The sequence below is a fragment of the Procambarus clarkii genome, chromosome 58 (genome assembly GCF_040958095.1).
Source record: "Procambarus clarkii isolate CNS0578487 chromosome 58, FALCON_Pclarkii_2.0, whole genome shotgun sequence".
Lineage (NCBI taxonomy): Eukaryota > Metazoa > Arthropoda > Malacostraca > Decapoda > Cambaridae > Procambarus > Procambarus clarkii.
In genome coordinates, this window is record NC_091207.1 from 26,549,139 (window position 1) to 26,568,152 (window position 19,014).

At 36.2% G+C, this 19,014-nt stretch overlaps 1 pseudogene; it reads right to left on the reverse strand.

Moving 5' to 3' along the window:
- LOC138353543 (sodium-coupled monocarboxylate transporter 1-like) overlaps positions 1–19,014 on the reverse strand; it is a 176,358-nt pseudogene that overhangs the window by 58,779 nt on the left and 98,565 nt on the right.

Genomic DNA, 19,014 nt, shown 5'->3' on the forward strand with positions numbered 1-19,014 from the left:
TCTATATAATGTTTTTATTAATGATTTAAATTGATTGTTTCGAGTTTAAGCATGAATTTATATTTTCAGACCACATTTTCATTTACATGTCCAATCACTTCACCCATCACTACAACCTATCGTATGTAAACATTAATGTAAACATTAAAGCCAACGAGTACCTTAAGCTCAATGGGGGTGGAGTGATATTTTGTGACTAAGAGTGCTCTGCAGTCTATAAATAACCCATCACAATTAATGTATGAAGTAGCATGTAATATTAAATGGAATGGAATTTTTGCCAATGATATTATCTTTTGTATAAAATTTGTGTTGATCCCATCCCATGTTGGAATTGGAAAACATGACTGTAGATCGATTGGCCAATGAGGCTTGCAGGAAAGAAAACACGGGATATGACTTTGCACTATCTAATGCAAGAATTTGAAACATACAAATTATAGAAATTATTTCAGATTTAGAAGAACTAAGAAATGCTCAAAGACCTGAAAGCTGCAGTATTAAAAGATATTACAAATTTTGCAATCATGATTATTTGTATGGTCAGCACAGTAACCGGACCAGGCAATGCGATGTAGTCATTGCACGAATTCGCCTTGGCTATGGGCACATCTGGCAGGTTAGTGAGGCTGAGCCACTACCAGAATATTCAACTTGTAAACTCTGTGACAAACCTTTAAGGCATTCACTTGAACACATATTATTGAATGTGAAACCATAAAAATGATTTAGACCTCCTGGCCTATTGTACCACCAACTGTGTAACTATTTCATTGACTCAGGTGTACTGGATGACATCCTAACAATTTATCAAAAATTTGCTTGTCCATTTTAAAGAATTAAGAATAATTTTATTTATTTTATTTTTAAGCTACGTCTCTTATGAATCCATCCCTGCCCCTCGTGTGGCAGTGCACAATTGAAAGTTGTATTTACAAGTTCATAAATTGAAACATGTATACTGTCTAATGTAGTTGATGGTAACCATGCTGTATATATGTGCATCAGCCCTTTAGATTAGATCTATTGTTTTGTGTATAATTCTCTGCCCTGTGTGACAGTGTATACAAGCATTATCCTCACTAATAAGACCTAATTAAATTACTCAGATTAGGCAAAATTGTAATTAATTTTGTCAATAAAGATACTACTACTAATAATAATGTATTTCAAGAGGAAGCGATAAACCAGTGTGACTGAACAGCACATACTAAGGAATGGTGTGAAAATTTACCTTGGCATTCACCCAGGGAGCACACATGCCAGCAAGAAAGAGGCCACAATAAGAACCGCTCACTGCAGAAGTCAGGGTGTTGGAGACGTTGAAGATGTTGCCCAGCGTCGCCACCAGTAAGCTCATAATCACGGCCACCACACCCGATGCTGCAGCTGTAGTCAAAGGGTCAAACAATAATATAATAATGACCTTTACTCCCTCTATGTAATCTTTCTTGAGTTTGATACCAGGATTCTTAAGAAAGAATCTAGTTCATTTATGATAATCCCTGAATTAAATCTAAATCGGGAATAATTCAATAGCATAATAAAGAATTTTAAGCTGCGCAAGATTCAGTACATCAGTCCAAGCTCAAAAACAGTGGTGAAGTGTTCGTTAATCCAGCCACCAAACCTTTTGATTATGAATTAAGCACTTTACACATACTCACATCTCATGATGTTCAAACGTTTCTCAAATAGTGCTTCATTGATGTCCCCATGTTTGAATCATACCTCTCTATATAACCCGTCCTCATAATATAGGCCAAATGCTCGTTAAGACCATCTACAGTGTAAGGATTATTAGGGCTACTACAATGGCTTACTGATCAACCAGCAAATATTCTTTTGTCCAAAACCTACGTCAGGACAAAAGTACATTTTGTGTATATATACACAAAGAAGCGGGATTCATCACTCGGTGCCTACATCCCTTCTTTGTTTTGTATATGAGTAGCTTAATCTATAACAACAACAACTTCAATCATAACATCCACATAGATTTGACTTGAGACTTGAGAATGGTCCAGGACGGACCGAAACGTCGTCGTCCCTTCACTTTCTAATGTGTGGTCTGGTGGTCTGGTGAACGTATTTCAGCCACGCTAATGTGATTCATCGTCTGCACATGATAATGTGGATATAATAGTTCTATGTGGATGTAATGGAGTTTACCTTGACATATGACAAAAATCATGCTATCGTTTCGTGGCTACCTTGCTTTTTGAATGCAGTTATCATTACAAATGTTATATGCAAATTAGTGGTAATTATCATTGTATAAGATTCTGTCATAATGAAATGATATGTATGCCAATGATGTTCACATGGTTTTCTCAATTCTATGTGGTTGTAATAAAGCACACCAGGTCAACCAAACATTTGAACATAATGATAAGGAACTACAGAAGGACTATCGGACCATAAAAGACAGCTCTTATTTATATTGATATATAGGAGCTGTCTTAATGGGCAATACAAGGTAACTCTATTTATATGAGCATCAATAGGATCTCCCTCATATGGTCCAGTAGACTTATTAGAGGCAGCCCCGGTAAACATTTTATAGTTTTCAAAACATTAAAAAAAAAAACATTTTTTGGTTTACTTCACTATTCTATTACGTTTGAAACCGTTTTTTGAGGATTGGTAAAAACGAATATGAAACATGAGGCAAAAATGTTTTTAAAAGTGTTTTGTTAATGTTACGATGTAACATTTTGGAGGAAACATTTTTTAAATGTTAATGCTAATTCTTTAATTATTGGAATTATTAGTTAAAATATCTTTATTGAAGTGAGATGAAAGAGAGGGAAGGAGATAGATGCGGTTAGGAGGGTAGGTTGGGTGGGTCCCTTGGTGTTTTTTTATGTGTCAGTTAGCAGACCACTGGAGACTGTGCTTCACATGTGTCGTGTGAATATTCAGTGACCATTGTAGATAGTCTGCCGACAGTGTGGGGGGCCGTGGTCCCTTTGTGATATTAGTAATTTTGTGTTGCGTGGAAACTGTGATCTGTGAAGTTTGTGAGCCCGTTTTAAATCTCCCAGTTGTTTACACAGTGCCACCCCCCCCTTCCCCCCTCTCTCCCCCCATCACCACATGTCCCAATAGGGCCAGGTCAGCTGGCTGGCTCCTCTCTTTCTGTCGGGCGTGATACTTGATTGTGATTGCTTATAGTTTCTTTCTGGGCATAACTAAGTCACACCATATTAAGATCCTGAAAGCTAGATCTGTCTCAGGATATCCTCAACTGTCTTTCTTTTCTGTTTGTGGTTATACCACAAGAAACAAAGAGTTTGTTTGGTGCAAGCAGAATAATTGTCCTAACATTTGCCATACACAATTCAAGACAGACATTGACTTCTGCTGTGTCCAAGTGCAAGATCTCAGGACTCAACAATACAGAGTCTGATTCTGCAACGTAGCATGCAAGACCTGACTAATTCTTACCTAGATGCTGCATCTACTGAACAACAGGCTGCTTTTATTCAGTTCGACAAACTTTCCCAGAAGTTTCTCCAACACAGGGAGTCTCTGACATTCTGGAGCTCATTAACTCCTTCAAGGTCTTGTGTAAAAATCAGAACTCAGTCTTAACAAAAGACTAAAGCTTCTCTGCACAAAGTGCCAAGGTGGACAGTTGCTGGTGTATTAACATTGCTAGTAACTCAGATGATAAAGTTTGGTGGAATTCTATGCAACATAAAGCCTCTCAGGGAGCCTCGATCCACAGCTACGAATCTGCAAATCCATCTGCAGGTCTTCCTGACACATCATTGTCTCAACCAACACCTTCTCTCACACCAACTGAGGAAACGCACAGCAGTTCAAATATAACACCCAGTGTGACTCTCACTCCTGCCACTTTAGACACAGATATCAAGAACTACAGCTGTCAATCAAGCAGTGACAACAGCACCTGTACAAGGGTCAAATCAAAACTCTACCCGCTAGAGTAGGCCTAGAGGGAGTAGGCACAGGTGTGTGTGCCCTAATCAGCGTTCTTGGCCTCCACACTCTCAGCCACAACATAACCATAACCAGGCACTGCATCACCAACCTCAACTAGGCCCTGAGCAACATTAACACCAGCATCACAGGTCTCAACTCTTGAATCAGCAGGTTAGCTCAGTCTGGACAACTTCCCAGCCTCATAGTAAGGCCTCTGCTCTAAATGCAATCGCAGGGGGCATATGGCTGAAACCTGTCGGAATGATCTTAGGTACAATTTCTGCCACTGAAGAGGTCATCAAGAGGACTTATGTCTAACCAAAACGGATCTGGATAGACAAGAACAAATGTTGCATCAATTTAAGAAATACTGAGACTTGTTACACACTCTTACTTGTCAGCAATCTTACTATCCATATCCCAGCCCTGTGGTAGCGCTGTGCCTTACTCAGCACAACAGATTTACACACCACCAGCAACAAGGTCTGCCCCCCTATCGGGAAGAGGGTTGGGGATTTCACCCAAAAGAGGAGCTGGTTGTTGCACCAGACTATTACTTGCGTACAGGCGAAAAGAGACCCCAACCACTCCCTGATAGAAAAACAGCCGATCTCGGCAACCACACTGCCGTTACTGTCGGTCGATCATCAATGGACACTGGATTGCTTGCAATTTACCTGGGAGATTGCCTTGTATGCTTTTTGATCTTGGAGAGGGGGTTCATCGTTAGCTTTATTTTGGGGTGTGCGGCTCCAAAACCGGCCTCATTGTCTTGAGTACACACCCAACTCGCATGACTCCTTGCTCTCTCCTTGTTTGAGATGATCCCCTAAATCCCCTTTTAGTGAATTATTGTCCACTGTCACCCTGTCTGCAACCATGACCCTCTCTCTCTCTCTCTTTCTCACTTTCTGGGAATCTCACCAGAACAAAAGCAAAAACCATCTGTTAACAAACATTTAATACATAAAAACGTACACAACAAAAAATATTCATATATAATATAAAAATACTATACAACAGTCTAAGCTGCTACAAACCGGTAGCACTCTAATATCATATCCTGACTTCATCAACTATCTATATTTGGTCACTGCAAGACTCTTAGCATACAACCTATCACCCCCTCACTGCTTGCGGCTGAAACACATGGCCCAACATCAATATATCTTCAACCTAAAAAGAATATCAAACTCTGCTTGGGGCTGAAATACCAGGAACATCTACATAAGTATCTCCAACATAAAATATGTCAGTCTCTCACCTTACACTGCATCTTACGTGCCAATAAGCATTCAAACACTCCCCTCATACATTAAAGTGTCCACATGATCCTCTGTTCTCTTCCTTGAGTACCACTACCAATGCATATATCTAGGTCCTTCCAAAATATGGTAAGGCACTTCTGCAGTTCTCTCAATCTGCTGCACACGAAGTCCTACTCCAACATCAGTGAAGCTCCTCCACTGGCTCCACAGAGAAACGTGTAGCTCCACTACACAGCTTGAAGTTAAACTACTCACTATTGAATTCTGCTCTACCTCAGAGTTCAGCATACACTTCTTCTCCAGCCTCGAAGTTCCTCCCATAACTTAACCCAGACAAACCTGCAATTCCATTACTATGCCAATAAAATGTTTTCCAAACAAAACTTAAACAATAAACCTACATCCCAGCACTAAATCTCGCCCTCCAACTGTGGTGGGTATTCCCCCATCCCGGGGCGAGTCCATACTGGAAACATGTCTTGACACGACACTAGGACCTCCTCTCCGGTCTCTCCCCAGCATGTTCTCTTTTCTCTAACTGCTTATTTTAGCTCATTGTCACGATAAAAACATATATCTTACTTGCATAAATACTTGCCATAATCGCTGCGTACACGATCAAGTACAGGCAACCACTAAAACAGCTGATAAGTGAGCTTACCGCAGAATTTGTAGCTTGGGGGCACTTAACTCTGGTGTTTCAAGATGGCGTCGCTTTAAGACGTCCAACAAAGTTTCTTAATGTCTGCCTTACACAATGAGCTCACATAGCTCTTCTGCTCCTGTCTTGAGCTCACACAGTCGTCTGGCAGGCTCCCACAAAAACACCTGCTTATCCTCCTCTACCTAAGGATACAACGATTTAGAGCTCCACACAGGTACGACTGTTGAAAATTTCCAACACTAACACACTACCATTGTATTATAATACATCATTATTATATACTAATTATAGTAGTTATTAATTTCACTAACGGTAGTGTTAATATAAATTAATATTTCTTTATCTGAGCCTATTGCTAATATTTTCACGACACCGAGAGGCAGGATTGCGTCAGATAATGTACATTTAAACATATTTATTACCAATATGTTAGAGAATTGAATGTGGTTCTCTAAAATTATCAGTCTTCCGTACAATAATTAACTACGGATAATATAGCTCCCAATAATCCAAAACCGAGAGTTATTAACTGAAATTATTATCAAGTAGCAGTTTTATCTGTTACGTACGTATGCTATGGTGGAAATAAAAATTTTCTCCATTTCTCGATTAACACCATTTAACGAGAATATGATATTATTTAATTCCCTATAATTGCAACTCGGTTCTCATTAACGCATTACATCAGTAATTACACGGAAAAGAATTATCCGTGATTAGTAATTTCTGTTGTGAATGCGAGAGACGAGTTGAGGGAGGGCGGAGAGACGCCGCCATTCACCATGCTGCTTCGCTAGAGACGCCAATAATCACATCGTACGTTCCCGGGAGAGTCGATTTCCATCAATTCTACGTTAGGCCCTTGCATTTAATTGGTCTAGGAGCGTGTAATTGCTCCAGTAGCAATCTGGAATTGCTTCGGTGGACAACCAGCAGGTTAAGTGCCCAAATATTTGTTATATCGTGAGATTTCTAGGTATATCATTTTACTGTGCACTGTCCATCGGTATGCTACGCGCCCTCCCCAAACAATAAGTACCTCCATAAGGAATTAAATTTATTCCTTTTATGGCATAGTGAGGATATTATATAGTAGGTGTAACCAATTAGTATATTTAGTAGAAATTTCAGCTTGTGTTGTAAGCGGTCGTGGTCATCATGTTCCCACGCCATGTTTGAACTCACATGTTGCAGCAAGTAGCAGACGGCGCCATTGCACCTCTATCTCTCCGTTCACTATTAACGCTAAGCAGCTGAAATCTTTTCTATTATTTCTTTAATTGAGAAAATTATAGATCAGTCGAAGAGATTTAGTTTATTTGATTTGAGATACTTAACGTAATATGTTAGCCTCATAAAAGTCAAATGAGAATAATTGCTTGATTAAGCAACATATAATCTTTCTACCATTAATCAATTCATCTAATGCTTCTTAATAGTATTTAGTAGAATTACTAATTTTTATTCGAGGAAGAACCAGCCTCGATGAAGCGTACTGGGAGTAGATTACTTCTAGTATTAACCCCCAATTTTGTGGCGGACGGAAAGTTTATTCTCGAACATTAATATTATACAGCCCATTAACGTTTAAAGAATAATCTTTAATAGTTTCTTATCCCTAGGCACTGGTATTTCAGTCCTTATCATTTAACTTTATCTGTTTCCCTTTTCAGTCAAAATAGGGTGGTCCTTCGATTAATTTAAATTAATCTATTAATTAAATATCAATCAATTAATAGAGAGTAAGCTTTCTTCCCAACAACGACCACCACAAGGCTTGAGGTCGTCTCCAAATCTTCACAAATACCAAGAACATGCATCACGCCCTTGGCAGCTTCCTCAACAGTTATGCACAGTAGCAGGCACTCAAACACTTCATCCAGAGCTGTTTTCTTCAATATTCCTGGGACACTGGAATGCATGTCCACCTCTGATGACTGCGGCAACTCAAGTGACATTACTGTGACAGCTAATGACACATAGCGTCACAAACTGTCGACATTCTATTTCCAGTAACATTGAAAAGATGCTCGTTCTCTGCCTTTATTATTAAATCACTCACTCACTGACGTTTATTATACATATTTCTTCCTCTACCACTTAATTTTCTGGTCATGTAAGCAGAATAACTCTCATCAGGTAGACTCGTTCCTCCAGGCTAACTGGGGATCATAACACCCCTTACACAACTGCATTTTCAAACAACACATAGGCATGAGGAGTCAATCAATTATCATAATGTTTGTTAACATCCGGGGCTTCATTACCAATGTTGGCGATCTCACAAGCTGTTTTGTGAACACTAATTGTCCTGATGTGGTTTTTGTACTCGAAACATTTCAAGATGACAGGACTCCTGAGATCTTTGTTTCAATTGCCGGTCATAATTTCTGGATGCGCCAAGACAGGCAGGGGTCAAGGATGGGGTGTTGCAGTGTGCATCAGCAAATCTGTACATGCCCAACCCATTGATGTGGTCATCTCTGGGCATCTTGAAATTATGTTCTTAAAAATTTGCAGGGTGATTCATACAAAAATTAAAGTACAAAATTAAAGGACGATTCATAGGTAAATAGTTCACATACTAGAACTATAATCACTTTAATTACAATATATTTTAATACTTATAGCAAAGTTTGATAGCGATAAAACCTATGTACTTACAGAGAAACTTGAGAACGTTTGTGGCTTTGGCGTCACTGATGCCAGCGAAGTATGGGAGGTCCTTAAGGAAGTCCTCCCAGACCATACATGCCATGGAGTTTCCACATGACGATAGTGTACTGTTTGCCACACATCAGGGGCGGATAAGAAGAAGTTAGGCAGTGTGTATCGTTACAGTTATTTTAGTGTGATGCTTGTCACACAACAAGGATGGGTTGATAAAGATTAGGGTGTGAATATATTTCAGGTTGTCTTACTATCTGCATGAAATTAAGAGTTGAATTTTTTTTTGACAAAATAGAAATGGCGAGGTCTCCTTCTGAAAAAGATTTCAGCCTTGAACAGTAAATATATATAGCACAACAAATAATAATCTTCCTCAAAATTGCAACATTTTCAAAAATCAAAATCAAATACAAATCTAAAACATTGTATATCTATTGCATTTAGCTGTTGTAATAGCAGCTAATCTTGATTTTGTAAAAAAAAAATATTCAGTATATGTCTGGTTGCTGTGAAGAAAACATTTCCCTATGCCCCCTTGCAATTATGCATCATATTTATTAATTTCAAGATGTCTGACTAAGATTTCTGGAATAATTTAATTTCTAATTTTCCAAATTGTAGAGCTCTGCGCACAATATGGAAGATTGATGAGAATTACTTGTAAATTCAACTGTGGAGTAGAGTTTGAAGTTGAACAAAAATTACCTAGGAAATATTAGTCAAATACTCCGGCAAAGTGTTCGAGCCGTTTCTACTTTACTTATGAGCTTCAAATTTCCAATACCTATTGAGAGAGATATATATTCCTGTCAGAGTTTCAGTCAAATATCTCATGAAACCAAGGACAAAAGATTGCTTCAGGCATAAATTAGACATATATATACATATGAATGAGTTTGCATGGATATGAATAGGAGTTGCTTTGTATAGGCCAACATGCCATCTACAGATTACTTAATTCTTATGTTCTTATCACACAATAGAGAAGCTCCGTTTCCGAGAGAGGTTACACAAGACAGGATATATAAGGACCTACCTGAGGACTGCCCCATAAACTGCAGCCACAAAGATGCCAGCTAACCCCTTCACATGGCTCAGTTTGTCTGTCACTAAGAATGTGATAATCTGGTCCGGTTTCTGTATCTTTCCGGAGGTGAGTGGATCACAGTCGCTATAGGTGGCATAGGCTACGAGACCAGCGAAGTAGGTTACTGTCCATAGCATGAACAATCCCACCAAGAAGCCAATAAGCAGTCTACAAGGAAATAATGGATTGTAATAATACGAAAATCTGTTCGGTCGTGTTAAGTGTTACTGAAGTATTATCCAGCATGGCATAGTTTGGAGTTTAAGTCATAATAAAAAAGTGTCAATTTTAAAGCACACTTGAGATACAGTCAATGATTTATGAGGCTCTACCAAGATTTCATTTATGGAAACACAATTTTTTTAAACACATTTTTAAGGTGAAATTCTCAAATTAATATATATGGAAACTAAAATTCTAAAATATGGATAAATTATCTAGTTTGCTTGTTGGTTTAATCAGCGGAAAACTCTAAGCAAACCTTATTTCAAATTAAGTTCTGAATGTTTTCGTCAATATATATATATATATATATATATATATATATATATATATATATATATATATATATATATATATATATATATATATATATATATATATATATGTATATATATATATATATATATGTCGTACCTAGTAGCCAGAACGTACTTCTCAGCCTACAATGCAAGACCCGATTTGCCTAATAAGCCAAGTTTTCATGAATTAATTGTTTTTCGACCACCTAACCTACCTAACCTAACTTTTTCGGCTACCTAACCTAACCTAACCTATAAAGATAGGTTAGGTTAGGTTAGGTAGGGTTGGTTAGGTTCGGTCATATATCTACGTTAATTTTAACTCCAATAAAAAAAAATGACCTGATACATAATGAAATGGGTAGCTTTATCATTTCATGAGAAAAAATTAGAGAAAATATATTAATTCATGAAAACTTGGCTTATTAGGCAAATTGGGCCTTGCATAGTAGGCTGAGAAGTGAGTTCTGGCTACTAGGTACGACATATATATATATATATATATATATATATATATATATATATATATATATATATATATATATATATATATATATATATATATATATATATATATATATATATATATATATATATATATGCGAACAAGCCTGAATGGTCCCCAGGACAATATGCAACTGAAAACTCACACCCCAGAAGTGACTCGAACCCATACTCCCAGGAGCCACGCAACTGGTATGTACAAGACGCCTTAATCCACTTGACCATCACGACCGGACATAATGAGGTGATAGCCGAGGCTATCACCTCATTATGTCCTGTCGTGATGGTCAAGTGGATTAAGGCGTCTTGTACATACCAGTTGCGTGGCTCCTGGGAGTATGGGTTCGAGTCACTTCTGGGGTGTGAGTTTTCAGTTATATATATATATATATATATATATATATATATATATATATATATATATATATATATATATATATATATATATATATATATATATATATATATATATATATATATTGGTGTATACTGGCAGCAGGTTTTCTTTCAAACATGTTTCATTGAATATGACCACATATTCTGTATTTATTATTTTCTGGTTTAGGGCTTCTATCCCTCTAACTATTTTCTTAGCATCAGGGCTTAATTGAAATAGGAGTTCTCCAAAACTCATTTTCGTACTTTTATGGTGAAGAAAAGAAGTGATTTACTATAGAGTGTATTACACTTATTTATATAATTTGCACAACGTTTCGAACCTCCATGGTTCATTCTCAAGTGAACAGATCTTACAATACTAGTTGATTTTATACCCGCACTGGGTCAGGTGATAATACAATAAAGGTGAAAACATGGGGGGATACATAAGGGATAAATGTGAGGTGAAACATAGAGGCTGCAGAAGGCTTATTGGCCCATACGAGGCAGCTCCTATCTAAACACAAAGATTAATCAAAGATAATTTATCCATATATATATATATATATATATATATATATATATATATATATATATATATATATATATATATATATATATATATATATATATATATATATATATATATATTAAATATGACCGTAAAAGTAAGATTAATAATTCTAACACGAATTTTCTCAATATTTCTTATGTTTCTTTTCACTGTCGATGGTAACTGAAAAATCAATTCTCCAAAATTCATTTTTATTTCTAGTCTGACGCAGTACTTGAACGCGTTTCGTAATAACTTAATACATTTTCAAAGACTTTAGTTTACACATGAACTTCTACATGGGTACCATCGAACAGAAGGTCCTGGTCGACATGAACTTGAAACCGGCCATATACTGCAGGTATGTTGACGGCATTTTTACACAGGTACTTGATGTCAGACATCTGCAGGAGCTGAAAGAGGCATTTGAGCAGAATTCTGTGTTGTGTTTCACTTACGAGATGGAGAAGGATGGGAAGCTGCCCTTTCTAGATGTAACAGTCATGGAAAGGAGCGGAGGTTTCCACACTGCAGTCTACACTAAGGAAACAAACATAGGAATGTGCCTAAATGCCAACAATGACTGCCCAGACAGGTACAAGAGGAGTGTTGTTAACGCTTATGTCGAACGTGCTTTCAGCAACAGCCCAGGATGGAAGCAAGTCGATGAAGAACTCTGTAGGGTAAGGCAGGTCCTAGTCAACAACGGCTTCTCCAATAGTTTCGTTGAAGACATCATAAGAAGGAAGGTGAAACGCCATGCAACCTCTGAAGAGACAACTAACACAACACCTGTACCCCCTATTAGACTATTTTACAGGAACTTCTTTTCCACAGCTCCTAAAACGGAGGAAAGGGTCCTGAAAGATACTGTTAATAGGAACGTTATCCCTACAGACAAAAATCAGAAGATACAATTGACGATTTACTATAAAACCAAGAAAACGGCCAACCTACTCATGAGAAACTCTCCAGACACAAAGCAGAACGCTTTAAAAGAGACTAACGTCGTCTATGCTTTGAAATGCCCACTTGGGGACTGTAAGCCTCAAAGAACTCAGTATATAGGCAAGACAACAACATATATTTCCAGGCGATTAAAGATGCATAAGCAACAGGGCTCCATTAAGGAACATATAATCTCTTCCCACAACCAGACCATCACCAGAGAAGTCTTAACAAACAACACAGAAATCATCAATAGATACAGCGATAGCAGGCGGCTTAACATCATGCGAGGCACTACACATCAAGAATCAACACCAGCAATCAACAGCCAATTAATGCTCAACTATATTCTACCCACTTCAAGACTCCGCACCAATATAGAAGCATAAAGAATTATGGGCCAATAGGCCCTTTGCAGTTACTTCCATTCTTCCCATTAATTTACCCAATTTATACCCATTGCACCATGTTCTGTCTTGTGTTGAAAGTTTTGTTCACCTCATCCAAAACAGTTGTAACATATCACCTCACCCAAATGCGGGTATATAAGATGAAAGCTGTTTAAAGGATAGAATAGTAGAATTCTGTTTAGTGTTTGCAGGTTATAGTTGTGTGTGTGTGTGTAAACTAGTGTTTGAAAATGTAATAAGTTATTATGAAACGCGTTCAATTGTTGTGTTAGACTAGAAATAAATATGAATTTTGGAGAATTAATTTTTCAATTTCCATCGACAGTGAAAAGAAACATAAGAAATATTGAGAAAATTCGTGTTGGAATTATTAATCTTACTTTTTCGGTCATATTTAATAATATATGTCTACAAGAAAGACTGCTGCCAATATATATATATATATATATATATATATATATATATATATGCAACCAGTTTTTTGAAGGAACTGGGTTCTAGGCTCATTGAAACAACAAGGGACCCAAGAGCTGCAAGGTTTCTTTTCCAGCGCCTCAGTGTGGCGATACAGAGGGGAAATGCGCACTGCATCCAGGGTTCCTGCCCGCCATCTGAGGAGCTGGAGGAACTCGACAACCTATGATAACCATCTTTGTAACCCATATGTAACTCCTTTTTTGTAACAAAGTTCAAATAAAGTAGATATATATGTGTACATACAAAAGAATGGGGGTGGTAGGAGAAGATAATATTAGTGTTCAGTGAGAAACCACAAGGTCTCCTCTGAGTACTTTTTATTTTCTTCTCCGAGGCTATGGGTCCCCACATTGGCACCAGAGGTGGTACCCTCACAATTAAAAATATATATATATATATATATATATATATATATATATATATATATATATATATATATATATATATATATATATGTGTGTGGGTGTGTGTATATCACAAAAATAAACACGTGATTAAAAATGTGACAATGTCAGACCACGGAGGAAAAATGAAACAGGAATTTCCTTAAGTACTTTCGTATATTAATAAGACTCCTTCTGAAGATGTATTAATATACGAAAGTACTTAAGGAAATTCCTTTTTCATTTTTCCTCCGTGGTTTGACATTGTCATATATATATATATATATATATATATATATATATATATATATATATATATATATATATATATATATATATATATATATATATATATATATATATATATATATATACATATATGGGGCAACAGGGCTCCATTAAGGAACATATAATCTCTTCCCACAACCAAACCATCGCCAGAGAAATCCTAGTAAACAACACAGAAATCATCGATAGATACAGCGATAGCAGGCGGCTTGACGTTTGCGAGGCACTACACATCAAGAAGTCAACACCAGCAATCAACAGCCAATTATTGCACAACTATATTCTACCCACCTCAAGACTCCGCTCCAATATAGAAGCATCAAGAAATATGGACCAATAGGCTTTCTACAAACACTTCTATTCAATATCCATTGTTTCGTGTTCTGTCTTGTGTTGATGAAATTAATACCCTATTAATACTCTTGTTCTGTCTTGTGTTAATGCCACATCACCCCTTCCACCTCACTCAAATATATATATATATATATATATATATATATATATATATATATATATATATATATATATATATATATATATATATATATATATATATATATATATATATATATATATATATATATATATATATATATATATATATATATATATATATATATATATATATATATACATATATATGCGAACAAGCCTGAACGATCCCCAGGACTATATGCAACTGTAAACTCACACCCCAGAAGTGACTCGAACCCATACTGCCAGGAGCAACAATGCAACTGATGTGTACAGGACACCTTAATCCACTCGACTATCACGACTGGTCAAAAGCTGATGGTTGGCAAGGCTAGTAAGCCCATCAGCCCGCCGGCACTCTGATGGTAATCTTGGGCATAGTATTTTATCAATTCACCTCATTCTTTGGGGCAAACGTGAGGAACACAAATGCGAACAAGCCTGAATGGTCCCCAGGACTATATGCAACTGAAAACTCACACCCCAGAAGTGACTCGAACCCATACTGCCAGGAGCAACAATGCAACTGGTGTGTACAGAATGAGGCGATTTGATAAAATACTATGCCCAAGATTACCATCAGAGTACCGGCGGGCTGATGGGCTAAATAGCCTTGGCTACCATCAGCTTTTGACCGGTCATGATGGTCGAGTGGATTAAGGTGTCCTGTACACACCAGTTGCAATGTTGCTCCTGGCAGTATGGGTCCGAGTAACTTCTGGGGTGTGAGTTTTCAGTTATATATATATATATATATATATATATATATATATATATATATATATATATATATATATATATATATAATATATATATATATATATATATATATATATATATATAACTGAAATATATATATATATAGAGCAACAAGTGAAACTCACCTTAGGACAACAGTCGTACCCTAGAGATCACAGCGCCCACACACGACAGGGTATTAAGAGCCAGCACGTGACAAAAAAAAATTGGGAAGCCTGACCGGGAATGATTGTATAATGTCTTGGAATTTACAGTATTATGTCCTGGGAGCCTAATGTTCAGAAATTTAAGTGTCAAATATTGGTATACTATAAGTGATTTCTTTGGTGTATATTATTGTAAATATTGAAAATATATTTTGATATATTCACCACTGGTGTATGTTGGTAAATATTCAGGTTTATTTCATTCATTTTGATGAAAGATTTTCTTAGTATTTTTATGTAATCTTGAGTGCAGAACTCACCAGTTTATAGGGCAGTCAAGTAGACCAAACATTTTCGCAATCAGTTCTTTCTAAACTAATTCTCAGTTCAGCTTGTTTTAAAAGAGAAGTGGCGGTGGAGCTTAGTTTTTTATTTCTAGTCTGTTGTTTTCTCAAGAATTAAACATGGATTTAGGAGCACAGTAAACTGTTGACAACCCCAGTATAGAGGGTCTTAAAGCAGCACAAAAACTAAGGTCTAGTTGCGCTTGGCAAGCACTATGGTTTACCAGTGCACATGGGCATGATTGAAATGGAACTGCAGGGAGGAACAATGATTCACTGGTGAGCAAATTCTCCATTAAGAAATTCTAGAGCAGTCCCCGCCTATCAGTGGTGCAAATACAGTAGCTATAGTCTGACAGATTTCACAGTCGCTATAGGTGGCATAGCGGATCACAGTCGCTATAGGTGGCATAGGCTACGAGACCAGCGAAGTAGGTTACTGTCCATAGCATGAACAATCCCACCAAGAAGCCAATAAGCAGTCTACAAGGAAATAATGGATTGTAATAATACGAAAATCTGTTCGGTCGTGTTAAGTGTTACTGAAGTATTATCTAGCATGGCATAGTTTGGAGTTTAAGTCATAATAAAAAAGTGTCAATTTTAAAGCACATTTGAGATACAGTCAATGATTTATGAGGCTCTACCAAGATTTCATTTATGGAAACACAATTTTTTTAAAAACATTTTTAAGGTGAAATTCTCAAATTAATATATATGGAAACTAAAATTCTAAAATATGGATAAATTATCTAGTTTGCTTGTTGGTATAATCAGCGGAAAACTCTAAGCAAACCTTATTTCAAATTAAGTTCTGAGTGTTTTCGGCAATATATATATATATATATATATATATATATATATATATATATATATATATATATATATATATATATATATATATATGTCGTACCTAGTAGCCAGAACGTACTTCTCAGCCTACAATGCAAGGCCCGATTTGCCTAATAAGCCAAGTTTTCATGAATTAATTGTTTTTCGACCACCTAACCTAACCTAACCTAACCTAACTTTTTCGGCCACCTAACCTAACCTAACCTATAAAGATAGGTTAGGTTAGGTTAGGTAGGGTTGGTTAGGTTCGGTCATATATCTACGTTAATTTTAACTCCAATAAAAAAAAATGACCTGATACATAATGAAATGGGTAGCTTTATCATTTCATGAGAAAAAATTAGGGAAAATATATTAATTCATGAAAACTTGGCTTATTAGGCAAATTGGGCCTTGCATAGTAGGCTGAGAAGTGAGTTCTGGCTACTAGGTACGATATATATATATATATATATATATATATATATATATATATATATATATATATATATATATATATATATATATATATATATATAAATATATATATATATATATATATATATATATATTTATATATATATATATATATATATATATATATATATATATATATATATATATATATATATATATATATATATATATATATATATTGGTGTATACTGGCAGCAGGTTTTCTTTCAAACATGTTTCATTGAATATGACCACATATTCTGTATATATTATTTTCTGGTTTAGGGCTTCTATCCCTCTAACTATTTTGTTAACATCAGGGCTTAATTGAAATAGGAGTTCTCCAAAACTCATTTTCGTACTTTTATGGTGAAGAAAAGAAGTGATTTACTATAGAGTGTATTACACTTATTTATATAATTTGCACAACGTTTCGAACCTCCATGGTTCATTCTCAAGTGAACAGATCTTACAATACTAGTTGATTTTATACCCGCACTGGGTCAGGTGATAATACAATAAAGGTGAAAACATGGGGGGATACATAAGAGATAAATGTGAGGTGAAACATAGAGGCTGCAGAAGGCTTATTGGCCCATACGAGGCAGCTCCTATCTAAACACAAAGATTAATCAAAGATAATTTATCCATATATATATATATATATATATATATATATATATATATATATATATATATATATATTTATATATATATATATATATATATATATATATATATATATATATATATATATATATATATATATATATATATATATATATATATATATATATATATATATATATATATATACATATATATTAAATATGACCGTAAAAGTAAGATTAATAATTCTAACACGAATTTTCTCAATATTTCTTATGTTTCTTTTCACTGTCGATGGTAACTGAAAAATCAATTCTCCAAAATTCATTTTTATTTCTAGTCTGACGTGGTACTTGAACGCGTTTCGTAAAAACTTAATACATTTTCAAAGACTTTAGTTTACACATGAACTTCTACATGGGTACCATCGAACAGAAGGTCCTGGTCGACATGAACTTGAAACCGGCCATATACTGCAGGTATGTTGACGGCATTTTTACACAGGTACTTGATGTCAGACATCTGCAGGAGCTGAAAGAGGCATTTGAGCAGAATTCTGTGTTGCGTTTCACTTACGAGATGGAGAAGGATGGGAAGCTGCCCTTTCTAGATGTAACAGTCATGGAAAGGAGCGGAGGTTTCCACACTGCAGTCTACACTAAGGAAACAAACATAGGAATGTGCCTAAATGCCAACAATGACTGCCCAGACAGGTACAAGAGGAGTGTTGTTAACGCTTATGTCGAACGTGCTTTCAGCAACAGCCCAGGATGGAAGCAAGTCGATGAAGAACTCTGTAGGGTAAGGCAGGTCCTAGTCAACAACGGCTTCTCCAATGGTTTCGTTGAAGACATCATAAGAAGGAAGGTGAAACGCCATGCAACCTCTGAAGAGACAACTAACACAACACCTGTACCCCCTGTTAGACTATTTTACAGAAACTTCTTTTCCACAGCTCCTAAAACGGAGGAAAGGGTTCTGAAAGATACTGTTAATAGGAACGTTATCCCTACAGACAAAAATCAGAAGATACAATTGACGATTTACTATAAAACCAAGAAAACGGCCAACCTACTCATGAGAAACTCTCCAGACACAAAGCAGAACGCTTTAAAAGAGACCAACGTCGTCTATGCTTTGAAATGCCCACTTGGGGACTGTAAGCCTCAAAGAACTCAGTATATAGGCAAGACAACAACATATATTTCCAGGCGATTAACGATGCATAAGCAACAGGGCTCCATTAAGGAACATATAATCTCTTCCCACAACCAGACCATCACCAGAGAAGTC